Source organism: Pleurodeles waltl, chromosome 1_1 (genome assembly GCF_031143425.1).
Source record: "Pleurodeles waltl isolate 20211129_DDA chromosome 1_1, aPleWal1.hap1.20221129, whole genome shotgun sequence".
Taxonomy (NCBI): domain Eukaryota; kingdom Metazoa; phylum Chordata; class Amphibia; order Caudata; family Salamandridae; genus Pleurodeles; species Pleurodeles waltl.
In genome coordinates this window covers 310,937,036-310,954,153 of record NC_090436.1, presented here as the reverse complement: position 1 = coordinate 310,954,153, position 17,118 = coordinate 310,937,036, and positions in this window count along the sequence as shown.

The window sequence follows — 17,118 nt, the reverse complement described above, 5'->3', positions numbered from 1 at the left end:
TACCGAGGTGAATGCAGGGGCCCTTTCCCTTTATTGATAGGTGTCCATGCAGGTCTGTGAGTGGTGTTCATGCATTGGTATGGCATGTAGGGGTTGGCATTGGGATGAGTGAGATGTGATGGTGGGGTGTGTGGGAGGTGGTGGAGTGATGGGAGTGAGGGTGGGGGGCTGTATGTGATAGCATGCAGGTAAGGGGGTGATAATAGTACAGAGTTAACTTACCAGCGTCCAGTTCTCCTGCTACTCCGGCCAGGGCCTCAGGATGCATGATTGCTAAGACTTGCTCCTCCCATGTTGTTAGTTGTGGGGGAGGAGGTGGGGGTCCACTGCCAGTCCTCTGTACAGCAAATTGGTGTCTTGCTGCTATGAAATGCACCTTCCTGATGTCATTGCCTTGTTCTGGGGTGCTGTCCCACGGCGTTGACCCTGTCCATGATTCTCCGCCATAGCTCCATCTTCCTAGCAATAGATATCTGCTGCACCTGTGCTCCAAATAGCTGTGGCTCTACCCTGATGATTTCCTCCACCATGACCCTTAGCTCCTCCCCAGAGAATCAGGGGTGTCGTTGTGGTGTCATGGGTGTTCTGTGAGGAGTGTGGGTGAGGGTGTGTAGGGTGATGTGTTGGGGTGTGTGTTGTGAGGTGTGTGGGTGGTGTATTGGTGATGGTGGTGTGTGGCTCTGGTCTTGTCTGTGGTCTTGCTGTCTCTCTCTGGTGTCAATGGTTTGTAATGGTAAAAGGTTGTGGGCAATATGTGTGTGTGTTTTATAGTGGTGTGGGTGTGGTGTGTGAATGGGTGTCAGGTGTGTGTATTTTGAATTGTCCAATGTGGTGCTGTTTTGATTGTGTGTGTGTATTTTGAGCGCTGCGGTATGTACTGCCAATGGTTTACTGCCGTTGAATGTCCGCCGTGGTGATTCGTGGGTCATAATGTGATGGGCGTAGTTCTGTTAGCGTAACGGTGTGGGTTTGGATACCACCAGTTTATCACTGACCTTTGGTGTGGCGGAATTGTGTATGTGGCTGAATTGTGACAGATTGGTGTGTGTGTGTGTCATAAAATGGTGAACAGATATCCGCTGTGGCAGCGGTATGTTGGGGGCAGTCAGCGTGGTGGTAAGTGGGATTTCTCGCCAGTGTCCTAATGAGGGCCTTAGATGCTTCTGGAGTTGAGAATCTGCTCTCTGTTGCCAGTATCATGAATAAGGTGCCAGAAGGCACCATGGAGAAGCTGTGCTAGTGGCCACCAAATCTTGTGCACGCTCGCTTGTGAACAAAAAGTACCCTGAGGCTTGCCAGAGTGTGCTAAAGGAAGTCTTGCTCATACCAACGAAAAAAAATTCCACAACAAGCCAGATGGTGGAATTTAGCAGGAAATCCACGTTACATGCGTAGCGCAGAGTTGACCAACTCCACCAACTCTGCCAGCAGAGGGAATTTTTCCACCCACTGCTAGTTTTGACGCAAATACCTATCAATTAACATTTAAAGACAGGGATTTATAATGATACCCATTCTGCCAGCCTTTTCCTTGCAGTTTACACCGCCAGGGAAAGACTGGCGGAATGGGTGTCTTGGGGTGATTTGGGGCCCCCGTGCAGTGCCCCGTCATGCAGGTCACTGCCCAATTTACAGGCAGTGATCTACGCGACGAGTGCTGCTGCACCCGCTGTACAGCGGCATTGATGCGGCTCCATGTGGAGCCGCTGGCGATGTCCCGGCCCTGCATTCTGCTGGGCTTCCAGCAGCAGAATATTGTTTATTCGGCCGGCGGGGTCTCGAGGGGACTGGTGGTCAGTGAAATGACCGCCAGCATGAACATGGCGGTAAACACGGCCATGTTCATAATGACCCCCATAGATCCATCTCTTTGGGCTACAGGTAAAAACGATGTGGGTTTCATAAACATGGAACCAGTCACAATACGCGTTAAAGAAGGCACATCCTCAGACCACAATACATATTATTCCCTGAAGCTGAGGAAGGACTTTTTTCCATAGTAGAGGACTTCCTTGATAAGGTTATTGTGAAGGAAAGTTATGGTAGTCTCTGTAATAGTCCCATACTTCCCATCGTCAAGAAAAGTCCTGCTGGACAACAGACAGAATATAGATTGGTTACTGACCTGCGAGTTATTGACAAGATAGTAGTACCACAACACCCAGTTGTACAACAGATGTCACTACACTGTTCACATGATTTCACCCACTGCCAAATTTTTCTCTGTAAAAGATTTAAATAATGTTTTCTTTAGTATATCCATTGCGGTCTAAAAAAGCAATTGGACACTTTAAAATCACCAGAGGGCAATGTTCTTTTACACTGCATTGATAAACTTCTCATTGTACCTGACACACTTGAACAATGTGAACAGGCCACATCAGAATTGCTGTCACATTTAGCCACACATGAAAAAAAAGGTCTCCCTATCCAAGTTGCAATATTGTCAACAGGAGATGTTCTATTTAGGGCACCTCCTGTCGAAGGGGGGTAGAAGACTAGACTCATAAAGAATATCAATAATTTGCCATTTACAATGCCCACAAACACAGAAAGATGTTTGAGGTTTTATAGGTATTACCTCATATTGCAGTCAATGGATACCTAATTATTTCCCCATAGCGAAACCTTTGGTTGGCCTCACTCTCAAAGATGTACATGTACCAACCACTTGGAATGATGAATGTGAAAGAGCCTTCTGTGACTTGAAAAATGCTTTGTGTAATGCACCTGTGTTAGCCATCCCAGATTATCAGAAACCATTTACCCTATTTGTACATGAAAAAGAAGGTTGCAGTCTTGCATTGTTGACACAATCACACGGAGACAAAAACAGACCATGTGCCTATTTTTCATCCAGTTTAGACCCAGTAGCACGACCATTGCCACGTTGTCTCAGGACTGTAGCACTAGTGGCGACAGCAGTAAAACAGAGTGAAGTATATGTACTTGGACATCCATTAACAGTTATGGTACCCCATGCTGTAGATGTCCTACTGAATAAAAAAAATACAACATTTGCTAAATGCTAGGTTGACAAACTATGAACTCACTTTGTTTTCGCCGCATATCTCAATATGGAGATGTAATGTTTTGAACTCGACAACTATGTTACTTTTACTTAATGAAGTGTTACCAGAAGAAATACATGACTGTATTATCAGAACATAACAAGGGACCAAAGGTAGAGTGGACCTCACTGACAGGCCATTGGACGAGTGGGATGGCAAATTGTATGTTGATGGTTCCTGCTCAAAATTATCTGATGGGACCACAATTGCAGCCTATGCTGTTACTACATGAAGATACTATACAACTCTGCGCAGGCCACAGAATTGATAGCCTTGATGAAAGCAGGTGAATTGAGTGATGGTTTAAAGGTTAATGTGTACACTGACAGATATTATGCTTTTGGCGTAGTACATTCTTTTGTCAGATTGTGGAAGAAGAGGGGGTTTATGACCTCTCATGGAACACAAATATGTCTTGGTAAATGTATTGTAAAATTACTAAATGCTTTAACGTTACCGAAGAAATTGGCTGTGGTAAAATGTACGGCTCACAAGAAAATTGAGAATGATGTAGGAAAAGGAAATGCATTTGCAGGCAGGACAGTGAAAAACACTGTACAAGCTGAGTACAGTACTATGTATGTGACAGGGACAGCTAGATGGTTACCAGAAGTTGGCATGATGAACCAGACAATAGATTGTGTAAAGGATATTCAGGACGCAGCTACTCCGGAGGAACTTGCTGAGTGGTACAGTTGTGCCACCTTAGATAGTGAAGGATGTTGGGTAGACAAGACAAAGAAAAGGAGATGGATGTTACCTAATGCTTATGTGAATGCCATAGTTTCCTCAGCACATGTGCCTGCACACATTAGCGTTCAAGGAATAGTGGATACATTGGATCAAGTGTGGCATAACAAGAACATACCAAAATATGTACATTCTCATGTAAAAAGGTGCTTTAAAATGTGATGGAAAGAAAAATTGGATTCATGCATCACATGTAAAAAAGTGCCCTTTGCCTTTACCTAATGACCAGTGGGTATCACACAATTGCCCAGATACTGAGACTGAGCACTTTCCATACCAAGTTCCTTTTGGGAATTGGGAAGTGATTTTAAATGGTGAAATCAGGACATCAGAAGAACACACTGACAAATCTTCTTTTCCTGAACTTTTTGATTCTGAGAAATATGGATATAGATACAATTTGAGGAATAGGGTACGGTTGAATTATAAAGAGACTTAAAGGAAGAAACAGTCCCAGGAGGGACTGCACCCCATGCCGGTGATCAAGACCGCTAATGTCCGGACCTGTACGTAAGCTTGCCAGTGAGGTTTGGAAGTAAAGGACACTGGGGATTATTATATCTTTTGTTTGTTATAGTAGATAGGGAAAATGGCTAGATATGACAATATTCTGGAGGAGAAAAGGGTAATGAACAAAGAAAAGACGGGGTATCGTAATATTTGCTGCACTGATTTTTATATGAGTGACGTTTCTATTACTTGAATGGTACAGAATGTTCGCCTCACAGCAAAAAGGGCGGTTTGTGAAAAATTGATTTCTTAACTTGGTCTGAGGGGTCCATTTTGTCCATTTGTTCTGTGCTACAAACAAAACTGTATGCCTTCATCACCTGTTTAATTTCATTTGTTGCAGATGTGAAACTTTGTAGAAGTGTTAAACCGCCCTAAGTTCTAGAAATGTTATCTATGTGTTTGAACATCCTGTTCTTGTGGTTTAAAGGTGCTACAGGAAATGTTTGCTTGAAGGTGTCTGGAAATTGTGAGGCATGTATAGTGTGGTAAAGTGGGGTTCTGTTTTTGCAATAAAAGACATTATAGGCTGAGGGAAAGGTTAGTTGCTTTGGACAAAGAGTTTCATTTTGATACTCTTTGGAGGTGACCGCTGCAGCAAACAAAATGCTATCTTGAAGCATAATCCGAATCCTTGTATTCTATCTTGTACAAATTCAGCCCCTTACAAGAAGAGACTCATAAATTTATTTCACACATTAAGGATGCTATCAATGCAGCCCCTGAACATGTTATGAACGATGTAATGTGGAAGAGTACAAGCAGTGCATGGTAAGTGTTTGAAATTAGGTCTCTAGTTGGGAGAAGTATGTACCCTGTCCAAGTAGGGACAACAATCCTAGTCAGGGTATGCTCACCCTCTGGCAGCTAGGCACCGAGCAGTCAGGGTTATCTTAGGAGGCAAAGTATAAAGTCTTTGTTCAACATTTAAGTTACTGTAAGACAATGAACACACCACAAAAAAACTCCACACTGTTTAGAAACATTGAGAATGTTTCTCTGAGAAAAACAAGACCAAAATCACTAAAATCCAATAAATAGAACTCAAGAGAAAAAATGTAAAGAATAAACTGCAATATAGTGCTTAGAATTCAATAGTGCTAAAAGGTTACTTGAGTTCGAACTAGACCGGGGTAAATCCAAAGTTCAGGCCGACCACGATGGTGGTCAGACCGGCTACAATGCCCATGCAGAGCCCGCTGAAAAGTACACTGGATGGAGGGCAGCGTGGATGTCGAGGAGGCAATGCATCAGTACTGATCCATGCAGTCCGGGAATGTGTTGTGGTCGATTTGCACAGTTGCTGAAGCATCAAACCCTCTGTGATGGAATGGATGTGTTGTTGTCGAGTCACGCAGCAACAGCAATGCGCCAGAGCTGATGGTAATGCGTCAATCCTGAGCCGCACAGTCAGCAATGCAAAGTCCTCGACCCCAGCAGCAGCGGTGATGCATCAGCGCTGAGTGAGAATGCAGCAGATCCGATTGGCACAACAGTATCGATGCATCGTTTTTTTGTAGGAATACAGCTGCAGAGACCCATTTCCAGGACTGGATTGGCTGGACAGGACTCACAGTTAAAGCAAGCTGGAGGAAGTCTTTAATGGCCCTGAGACTTCAGAACAGGAGACAAGCCAGCAAGCCCTTGAAGTCAGTTGGTTCTTGTGAGGATGTAGAGAGTTAAGCCCATTCCTTCTTACCCCCAGCCAAGAGGGAACATGCCAACACAGCAAATCAGTACAGCAGAGTGGTTGTGCCTCTTGATAGCACAGCAGTCCTTCTTTGTGACAGAATGTCCTCAGTTCTAGAAGTGTACTCATTTGGCAGGGTTTCAGCTCCAGTACTTATTCCCAGTTGAACCTTTGAAGTGGGGGAAACTTCAATGAGAGGCCTTTGAAGAGTGCAAGGTCCCTATCCTTCCTTTCCTGTCTCCAGACACTCTACAGGGGCTTATGCACTCTTTGTGTGTGGACAGGCACTGCCCTATTCAGGTGTGTCAGCTCCTCCTTCCCATCTAGCACAGGAAGGCCCATCACCCTGGTGTTGGGCCATCAGGATGTAATTGTCATGCCCCAGCTGCCTTTGTTTGTGACTGTTTAGAGAGAATGCTCAAAGCCCAGCTGTCACCCACCCCAGACATGTATTCAGAGACAAGCAGAGGCACAGAATAGTTAAGGTAAGAAAATGCCAACCTTCCAAAAGTGGCATTTTCAGACATATAATTCCAAACCTGACTTCACCATGTGCTGTGATTTTACATTGTTGGTCCAGAGACACCAAACTCCAAATTTCTATCTTGTGTCAATTGGAAATTACACTTAAAGTCTATTTCAAGGTAATCCCAATGTTAACCTATGGGAGGGATAGGCCAAATATAGTAATTTTTACTGCCAGAACAATTTAGACTTAAAAGTACATGCTCAACATTTAAGTACAGTGCACACTGCCATTGGGGCTAACCAGGGCTTATCTTAGGGGTGACGTAATAAAAAGTAAGGTTTTGACCTGGCAAGTAGGTGCACCTGCCAGGTCGAGATGGCAGTTTAAAACTACACACACAGGCCCCCATTATGAACTTGGCAGGACGCCCCACCGCCAACCGTGCCGGCAGTCAATGGAAGACTGCCAGTGGCGGCAGCCGGCATCCCGCCAAATAATGACGCATGGAGCCTCACCGCCATTGATGGCGGTGAGGGCCGCCATGCTGGCTGTTGGTGGCAGGGGTGGATGCTGCTCCACCCTCACTGCCACGTCAGACCATACACCGCCGCACCTATAATGAAGCAGTTATAGGCATGGCGGTGTATGGAGAGGCGGCAATGGTGGGGGAGCAGCATCTAGGGAGCCTGTTCCCTCCCGGAGTAGCGCAATGGAAGAGGTAGGTGCTGTCTGAGAGGGAAGGGTGGAGGGGTGTGTGTGTGTGAGTGCATGGGGGTGTGTGTGAGCGTATGTGGCGGGGATGTGTGTCTGAGTGCATGTATGCATGTGTGCATGTAGGTGAATGGGTGCATGTGGATGTGGGGGGTTGGGGTTTGGGAGGCCCTGTATGTAGGGGTGGGAGGTGGGAGATGGTGAGGGTCGAGTTGGGGGGACCTACATGGGGTTTTGGGGGTGGAGGGTCGGTTTTTAGGGTTCGGGGGTGGAGGTGGGGGTGGATCTAGAGGCTTGGGGGGTGGGTAGGTGTAGTGGCAAGGGGGGCCTGGCGTGTCACGTACAGGTGACAGAAATGGTTATTCCTGTCACCGTGTGCTTTCCGCCAGGGATTACCTGGCAGGGTATCTCGCCAGGAAATCCCTGGTGGAAATGGGATCAAAATCCCACTGCCGGTCCGGCCTCCACCGCCGGGTCGAATGTGCCGCCATTTTCATAATGACCACCATAGTCTCTGCAGTGGCAGGCATGAGATATATTTAAAATGCTACTGTAGTGGGTGGCACAATCAGCTCTGAAAGCCCAATAGTAGCATTTAATTTACTGGCCCTGGGCACATATAGTACACTTTACTAGGGACTTACAAGTAAATGAAATATTCCAATTGTGGATAATGCAAAATCACCATGTTTAGAGTACAGATCACCTGCACCTTAGCATTGATAGCAGCGGTAAAGTGTACAGAATCCTAAAGCCAGCAAAACTTCAGTTAGCAAAACAGGTGGTCAGAAGGCAAAAAATCAGGGGAAACTGCTCCAAAGATGCCAGGTCTAACAGCAAGGGTATGAGTTATAGTTACTTTTCTCTGAGATAACTATAACTGGTGAATTTCAGTAGTTTTGTTAGTTGAAAGCGTTATGTTTTAAATGAAATTTAGTATCTAACTACAATGTCCTTTTTACCTTTGTTTCAATGAATTTATATGGTTTTATTAATGTAAAGTAAGATGTCCATCTTGCCTTCCACCCAACCCCCTGTAGAGGCCCAATTGTGGCTGTGCACCGCCTTTGGCGGTGCACAGGGTGGGGTTAGATGCAGAGCCCGGCTTGTGGCCAGGCTCTGCACCCAATCCCCCAATGGATGGCCAAGAGCACAGCAGACTACATCATGAGTGAAGTAATATGCAAGAGTACATGCAGTGCATGGCTAGGACGTACGTTATAGTTACCTTAGGGCACAAGATATAGTTACTTGAGATAATTAGAACTGGTGGACTTCAGGTTTGTTTTTAGTTTAAAACATTACCTTGTAACTGACATTTTCACCTAACTATAACAATTACAACATCACTTTAACCTTTGTTTTTCCAATAAATGTTTAATGCTTTTTAACAACATAAAGTAAACTATAAAGGGTGTCATTTTACGTAACGTGGACTGACTGTTTTTGTCAAACGGTCAGAACACAAAAATATAAAAAGCAGGCATATTGATTTTATTAAGAGGTCAGCATATACACATATATAAAGATGACTGATTAGCTCTATCAATAAATCAGTGGAACAATTTATTAACAACTATGATCAAATACATTTTCATGTATGTGCATGGCAATGTTTAACAATAATCACCATTACATAAATATTTTAAAATAAGTATTCTTACCTCAAAACCCCCAAAACATGCATTGAGGCTTTCTTTAACACTCTTCAAGCCATAAAACCAGCCATAAGACTAACCACAAAGTGTCCAAACACTTCAGCTGAAGATCATACAGCTCCCGCTTGGAGTGCTTTAAAATATATGTTAAGCTGGGGGTCATGGATTCATTGACTGACGAGACTCACTGCAACTTTTAAAAAATGTTTCTAAGGGGGCAGCTGAGCTCCCTGTAGCCCCAGCAACATTTTAAAAAACATTGGTGGTGCACCTGCTCTTTCAAGGGACACCTTGAGCATCAAAAAAAGCCTTGCAGGGTATTACGTGCTTCACAACTAAAACAGTGAATGTAAAATGATCGGCTACTCTGCTGATTTCATATTCCTGCTTTGTATTTTTCTTTATTTGGAGTGGGGGTTACAGCCCACAGCCTTTTAATGGCCCTGAAAACACAATCCCTTGGGGCCAGATGTATGTTTTTTGGTAGGGAGGGGTCATGCCCTCCCCCAGCATTTTGAAGGGCTCTGGGAACACCATATCCTGGGGCCAATATCTTTTCAAGGGGGAGAGGGGTGTGCCGCACTCCGTCGTCAAATCATTTGAAGTTCCTGGGGACCCTATCCCTGGGGCAATGTGTTTTTCACTTGGGGAGAAGGGCAAGGAAGCCATATAATAACCCCTAGACCCCATGCCCTGGGGCCCAATAACAGCAGAGTCCCGGGGACGCTATCCCCATGGACACAGAGTTGCCTCCTTCACTGGAGAGCACTCATAGGGAACAAAAATACAGCTTCCTGTCCGCACTATCCCAGGCAGGGAAGATGGGTTTGTACCAGTCTTGCCAGAGGAGAAAGAAAAGCTGTTCCTGCCAGGCAGGAGCAGATCAATGCAGCCAGCTGGCCCACATCAGGCACAGACAGGGGAGTTGGTGGGTTGCGGGGGACATGGGCCTACCCCCACAGCTCCAAGGCCTGTAATTGCTATGGGTGCCCCGGGTAGGACCGGAGCACCCACAGCAACTTTTTTTTTATTTAGGCCCCCTGGGGTTAGAATTCCTGGTCGATTATATGTCTCAGGAAGTGGGGGACACACCCCTTTCCTTTAAATCATAATGCATTCCTGGGGGATGGTGGTTCCTGGGGCCATGTAATGGCTCAAGGACCGGAGCTGACTGGCCCCTCCTCCGAAACTGTAATGCAGCAACCTCTAAATACCTGGCCCACCCTAGGGAGATTATAAATTGAAAAGACTAGGGCCCGTATTTATACTTTTTGACGCTAAACTGCGCTAACGAAAAAATGTTGTGCCGGCTAACGCCATTCTGAAGCGCCATGCGGGCGCCGTATTTATTGAATGGCGTTAGCCGGCGCTAGCAGACCGGCGCTGCCTGGTGTGCGTGGAAAAAAAACACGTACACCAGGCAGCGCCGGCGTAGGGAAAAATGGCGTTAGGGCATCTTAAAAATGGTGCAAGTCAGGTTGACGCAAAAAAATCGCCTCCACCCGATTTGCGCCATTTTTAACGACGCCCAGACGCCATTTACATGACTCCTGTCTTAGTAAAGACAGGAGTCATGCCCCCTTGCCCAATGGCCATGCCCAGGGGACATATGTCCCCTGGGCATGGTCATTGGGCATTGAGGCATGTAGGGGGGGCGCAAATCAGGCCCCCCTATGCCAAAAAAAAAATATAAAAAAAAGAAAATTTATACTTACCTGAACTTACCTGAATGTCCCTGGGGTGGGTCCCTCCATCCTTGGGTGTCCTCCTGGGGTGGGCAAGGGTGGCAGGGGGGGTCCCTGGGGGCATGGGAGGGCAGCTGTGGGCTCATTTTGAGCCCACAGGTCCCTTAACGCCTGCGGGGTTTTTTGGCCCGCCCACTCCCGGGCGTGATTTTTGCCCGGGAGAATAAATACGACGCATTTGCGTCGCAGTCATTTTTTTGGACGGGAACGCCTACCTTGCATCTCATTAACGCAAGGAAGGCGTTCACCCCAAAAAATGACGCTCTTTACTCATACTTTGGCGCTAGACGCGTCTAACGCCAAAGTATAAATATGGCGTTAGTTTTGCGCCGAATTTGCGTCGAAAAAAACGACGCAAATTTGGTGCAAATGGAGTATAAATATGCCCCCTAGGTGCTTGCCCTCTTTTTTATTCATTTTGACATGGATCCGCAGACCTTTGGCAAGTCTGCGGAACTGTAAAAAAAAAAAAACAGTTTATGTCCCAGGGACATCCCTCTGGGACCCCCACCCCCAATCAGGCCGAGGGGGTCAAGGTATCCTTACCCTGACCCCTCAATTTTTTGTAATCCTTTTACAGAACAGAGGACTGTGTTTCCGATATAATGGCTGCTGAAACATCTTTGTTGATGTGGCACTAAATCAGATTTTATCTTTAGATCTGCTGGGTCCGCAGACGCTCCAGATCTCTAGATATACATATATTTAAATCCTTAATCTCTCATAAACTACTGAACTGATTTACACCAAATCACAAAAAGCATATTGTCTGGGTAAAAGTCTATGGGGCAGATTTAAGAGCCCCTAGCGCCACCTTGCGCCACATTAGCATAATTGTTTAGTGCTAATGTGGGCCAACGAGGCCAAAATCGTCACGCCAAATTTAAAAAGTGGCGCAAAGCATGCATTGCGCCACTTTGTAATCCTTTGTGCTATGTTATGCCTATGCCAGGCATAATGTATGCAAAGGGGGCGTTCCCCCGTTAGGGGGGCCGAACAAATGGCGAAAAGAAATCTAAGAGATTTCTGTGGCTCAAATTTTCTGCACTTTTAATGCCTGCTCAGAGCAGGCTGTAGTCCCACAGACTTTTCATTTTCCTTTTTGAACCTCATCCAATTTTCCTTTGAGGAAAACAGGCTGCATTTAAAAAAAGATTTCTTTATTTAAATGCAATCAAATACATGTAATTTTTGTGTTTCCCAATGGTTGCCAAAATTGCGATCTACCTAACTAATATTCATGAGGAAAGTCGATTTGCGAACCATTAGGAAAAGCTTAATGAAACTCTATGAGTTTCATTCATTAGGATTAGCGATTACCTAATTGTGATTAGCAAAGAATCACAATTAGATACTTGCTATTTCTAAACATGATACATCTGGCCCTTAAAATCTGGTTAAAAATCAGCCACTGAAATTGTAAATACTGCTCTTGATTTCTTAAGGAAATTTCAGTACAATGGGCCTGTTATACCTGGCATCCTTGGTGTGTTTCCCCCTGACTTCTAGCCGTCTGACCTCCTGTTTTGCTGACCTAGTTTTTTGCCGGCTTTTGGATTCTAGGTACTTTACCAATACTGAGCAGTGCTAAAGTGCATGTGCCCTTTCCCTATTTAATGTACTTGTAAGTACCTAGTAAAGTGCACTGACTGCCTGTGCCCTGGGCATGTAAATTAAATGCTACTAGTGGGTCTGCAGGACTGATTGCGCCACCCACTACAGTAGCCCATTAAATATGTCTTAGATCTGTCATTACAGAGCCTCTGTGTGCAGTTTTAAACTTCCATATTGACCTGACAATTGAACTCACTTGCCAGGCCCAAACCTTCCTTTTAAATATATATATGTCACCCCTAAAATAGGCCCTGGACAGCCCCAATGGCAGGGTGCAGTGTATTTAAAAATTTGGAGATGTACTTTAAGTCTTGTGTGTCCAGGTAGTGACAAACGTTTACACTTGTTTTACGCAACTACAAGGCCTATCTCTCTTATATGTTAACATTGGGATTGCCTTATTACATTTTATAAGTGTAATTTCCAATTGGGAACAGATAGATATTTGGAGCTTGATGGCTCTGGACTCAATTCAAAATCACAACTTATGTTGGATTTGAAGGTACAAGTCTGAAAATGCCACTTTTAGAAAGTTGGCATTTTCTTACTTTAAACAATCTGTGCCTCTACCTGTCTCTAAATACATGTCTGGGGTGGGTGACAGCTGGGCTTTGTGCATTCCCTCTAGACAGCCACATAAAGGGAGCTTAGGTGTGCCTGATGCCCATTCACATCCTGATGGGCTATTAACATCTTGATGGGTCATCCTGGGCAGGATGGGAGGGAGGAGCTGACACTTGCACCTGAAAGGACTGTGCCTGTCTCTACACAAAGAGCTGCACACCCCCCTATAGTGTGTCTGGAGCCTGGGAAGGAAGGACAGGGACTTTATGCACTTCAAAGTCCTCTCTTTGAAGTCTTCCCCATTTCAGAGGCACAACTGGATATAAGTACTGAACCCCAAACCCCAGAAAATCAATAGACTTTTGGGCCTGAGGACATTCTGCCAGGAAGAAGGACTTCTGTTCTGAAGGGACTGTGTCTCTGCTGACACTCTGCTGGATTTTTGTGGACTCCTGCTTTGCTGTGCCTGTACTGCTACCTCCATACCTGGGAGTGAGAAGGATTGATCCTGACTCTCTACATCCCCAGAACCAAGTGACTCCAATGGCTTGCTGACTTGCCTCCTGTTCTGCAGTCTTAGGGACATAAAATACTGCCTGCATCTTTCCTACAGCACTTGGACTCTGCCATCTGTGAGTCCTGCCCTGCCAAGTGGTGCCAACCCAGCCCTGTGCCATTGAATCTTTTGTGCTGCAACTCTTGACATTGATTGATTGCTGCTGTTGCACTTATTGGCACCGCTGCATGTCTCCTCGACACACATGCATTGCCACTGCTGCCAGGGACAAAGACATCACAGCACCAACTGCGTGGCTCAGAACTGGCGCATCGCCTTCAACCTGACCCATCGCTTTCGCATCACTTGGCTGCGCGCCTCAGCAAAGATGCATCACCTTCGCAATGGGTTTGACCTAACACTGCTGCTCAAGGATCAAAGACTGCATGTCTTGATAATTATGCATCCCCTGACTGCACAGATCTGAACCGACACATCACCTTCGCACCATCTCCTCTGCTCCTCACATTGGATCCTTGACATCAACGCAACACTTCATGCCAGGTACTCTTTCAGCGTGACAATGTTGGTCCCTGTAGCAGGCCTGTGCCCTATCGCGGTCGGCCTTAGCTTAGGATTTACTCCGGTCTAGCATGGCCAGATAGCCCCGGTTGGCGCTTTATGCTTCTAAGCAATTAATCTTTAAAATTCACATTTCAACTTCTACTTACTGGATTTTTGTCATTTTGGTCTTATTTTAGTCATAAAAATATAATCTATTTTTCTAACTTGGTGTGAGCCTTGAGGTGTTTTTACTGTGTTACTGTATTAAGTGTTGCACAACTGCTTTACACATTGCCTCTGAAGTTAAGCCTGACTACTCTGTGCCCAGCTACCAGTGGGTGAGCATAGGTTAATTTAGGTTGTGTGTCTGACCTACCCTGACTAGGACTGTGGTCCCTACTTGGACAGGGTGAATACCTCTGCCACCTAGAGACCCAACAAATATTTTGCTGAATGTAACATTCTTATTAACAAAGGTTAATGTCTCTAAGTCACATTTTTATTTGTGCTATCTCTTCTAAAGCCTTTGCTACTGGAAGGTAGTTTACTACAGAGTCCTTTCAAGCCTTCAGTGTGGGGAAAGTTGACAGATCTCTGCATAGTTTGATACATAGAATAATACCACCAAAACACCATCATCATTTTCTTGATAAAAATATATTACCTAGACTCTTAGATTTGTCACACAATATCTTGAAGTGCAGTAGGATAATAAATCTACAGATATATGATGATGAAAAATTGGCCATATAACCAAAGAGAGCTGGGCCAAATTTATCAACAATTTGCTACGGAGCAAAGTCACCAAAAGGGGTGCAAATTAGCACAAAGTATTGATTTGGAATTTACTTTCCAGTGCAAAACTTGTTTTACACTGAAGGGAAGCCCTAAAGTAACCCAAAGTATTGCATTGCACTACTTCGCATCTAGGGGCTGTCCCATAGGTGGGACATGGGCATTCTCATGCAACCACCAATGGTTTTTGACGCAAAGCCTTATCTACTAACATTTGTAACCAGAGTTGTTCACCAAAGATTTTTACCTTCTCGGGGCAGGCTCAAAGTTAGAGAAAAAAATTCTTATGTCCAAACTTTTCTAATTTTGCCTGTGTGATTTTCTGTACAGCAAAATGGGAAAAGTTTTAAACTATATCTTAGCATAGTAGTCTGTAGTGGAAAGACACCCTTCCATTACAAAACATATGGTAGACATCAGTCACACACTTTTGCACTATGGTGCAAAGGTATGTATGTGGTGATAGGCAACAAGAACGGATGACAGCAAAAGCACCATATCTTATAAGTTATGACACTGTCCTGCTCTCTCCCTTTCACGCAATGCAGATCAGCAATTTTAGCTGCTGCACTGTTTTACATGAAAATATAGTCAATTTGGCCACTCAAGTGGAACAGGAATTCGCAACTGTGTTTTTTTTCTAACTTCTGAAATATGCTTTCCACAAGCTCAAAGTTAGGTGATGCACTTGAGAAGTGATTGTTGACCCATTTACAAGGGAGTGTGTTTCTAAAGAATGATACAGCTCTTTGAAAGTTTGGTTGCATCATATTACAGATACATGCTCATGGTCTAGGAAGCCCTCAGGGGAAACACCAATGTTCACCAACCAGCAGGTGGCGTTCTCATTCAGTCTGCAAACCTGACAGCACTGTTTCGGAGTGGCTTTGTTGCCAATAAGTGGCTCAAAGACCCACCATAGATCTCCCACAAGGGGAGAAGTTAACTATTGAATCTGCCGGTGGGTAAGACAATAGCCCTTTCAAAGGTGGACTGGAGCTGTGCCTGCAAAAGTACTGATGGGTTTATGGGGTTCCCACTCTGGTCCCGATTTCTTATGGCTTTGCGCTAGCAAGATGTTTACTAGTGCAAATAGGTGCATGTCATTTAATATTCACTGCAAAAATATATTTTTTGCTGAAAAGCTGTGCTTTTCACAGAGCAACAACTCCTTTTCACTGCTCTCCATCAAGGTGGATGTTACTGGAGCAGATCAGCAAAAACACCTGTAGATTTTGATGCAAACCCTCATCTATCAGCATAAAAACAACAAAATGATGAAATGCTTGAATAAACCTGAACTACAGAAGATCACTCAGGTCCCTTTCCAGGCTATAATTTTCTCCAATTATACAGCTAGACAGAGTTCAGCCATATGGATCCAGTCTTCTCCCTGCTTCAATAGGAACAGTCCAGTTGGAACTGCCAGAATAGGTAATTTCTACATAAGAACACAAGCAACTTCAGACCAGTTTCAGGAGCCACGTCTGGGCATATGCATTGCACTAGGCCTCACTGTAATAAAAATAACAAAGTGATGGAAGGAATTCTTGAATTAATCTCAGCCACTGGCATTTGTGGCCATATTCCAAACCATCAGCTTTTGCTCACCATGCCACTCGGGGCACATAAAAATCAGCCTTAGCACTCACTAGGGCAATTCAAACTAAACTGCCAGCCAGTCCCTCCAGATGTAAAGCACAAGAAACTGGTTTTAGCCTATGCGGGCCCCCGTGAGCTATAACGTGAGTCGTGTGGCACATTGAGCATGGGACCCACATCTGGCAATTTCCATCGCACTTAGGGCATCTACTACACATAACACAAAAAAGTACTAGGGGAAATGCTTGAAATAGTCTCAGCCACTGGCAGTCTCTAAAGGCGATATTCCAGACCATCACTTTCCACCTATATGCCATATGCGAATCAGTCTTTATCCTGCACCAATAGAAACATTACAGTATGCACTGCCAGGCAGGTCTCCACCAGATGGAAGCTGGAGCAACCCAAAACTGTTTAAAATTACTTCTATCTCATCTGTGATGTATGGCTTGACCCTATGGCACAGTGATATTGGACCTTGGTGTCAGGTAGGGGCTACGTGGCTACAAACCTGGTGGTCATTGCCTCTGATGAGCTATTGTCTGCCCTGCTATGGTTCTGCACAATGGACCAAGTACACCCTTTCCACACTTGACTGTAAGGGTGGCAAAAGCAAACATTCAATGGCTTCTCTTGGAGGTAATGTTGGGAACAAAGGGTCAGAGTTAAGAAAAGTGGTGCTGCACCCAGTACAGCACCACTTTTCTTGTGCCCTCCCCCTAACGACACCATGGCGGTAGTTAGTGATCTATGTGTCAAGAGTTTTTACACCAGTTTGGAGCTTTGCAGCATTAGCGTAAACAAATTTGACGTTAATCCTGCAAAGCCCATTGAGGCCCATTATGAATAATGGTGTGCCTCCTTTTAATGCCTGCTCTT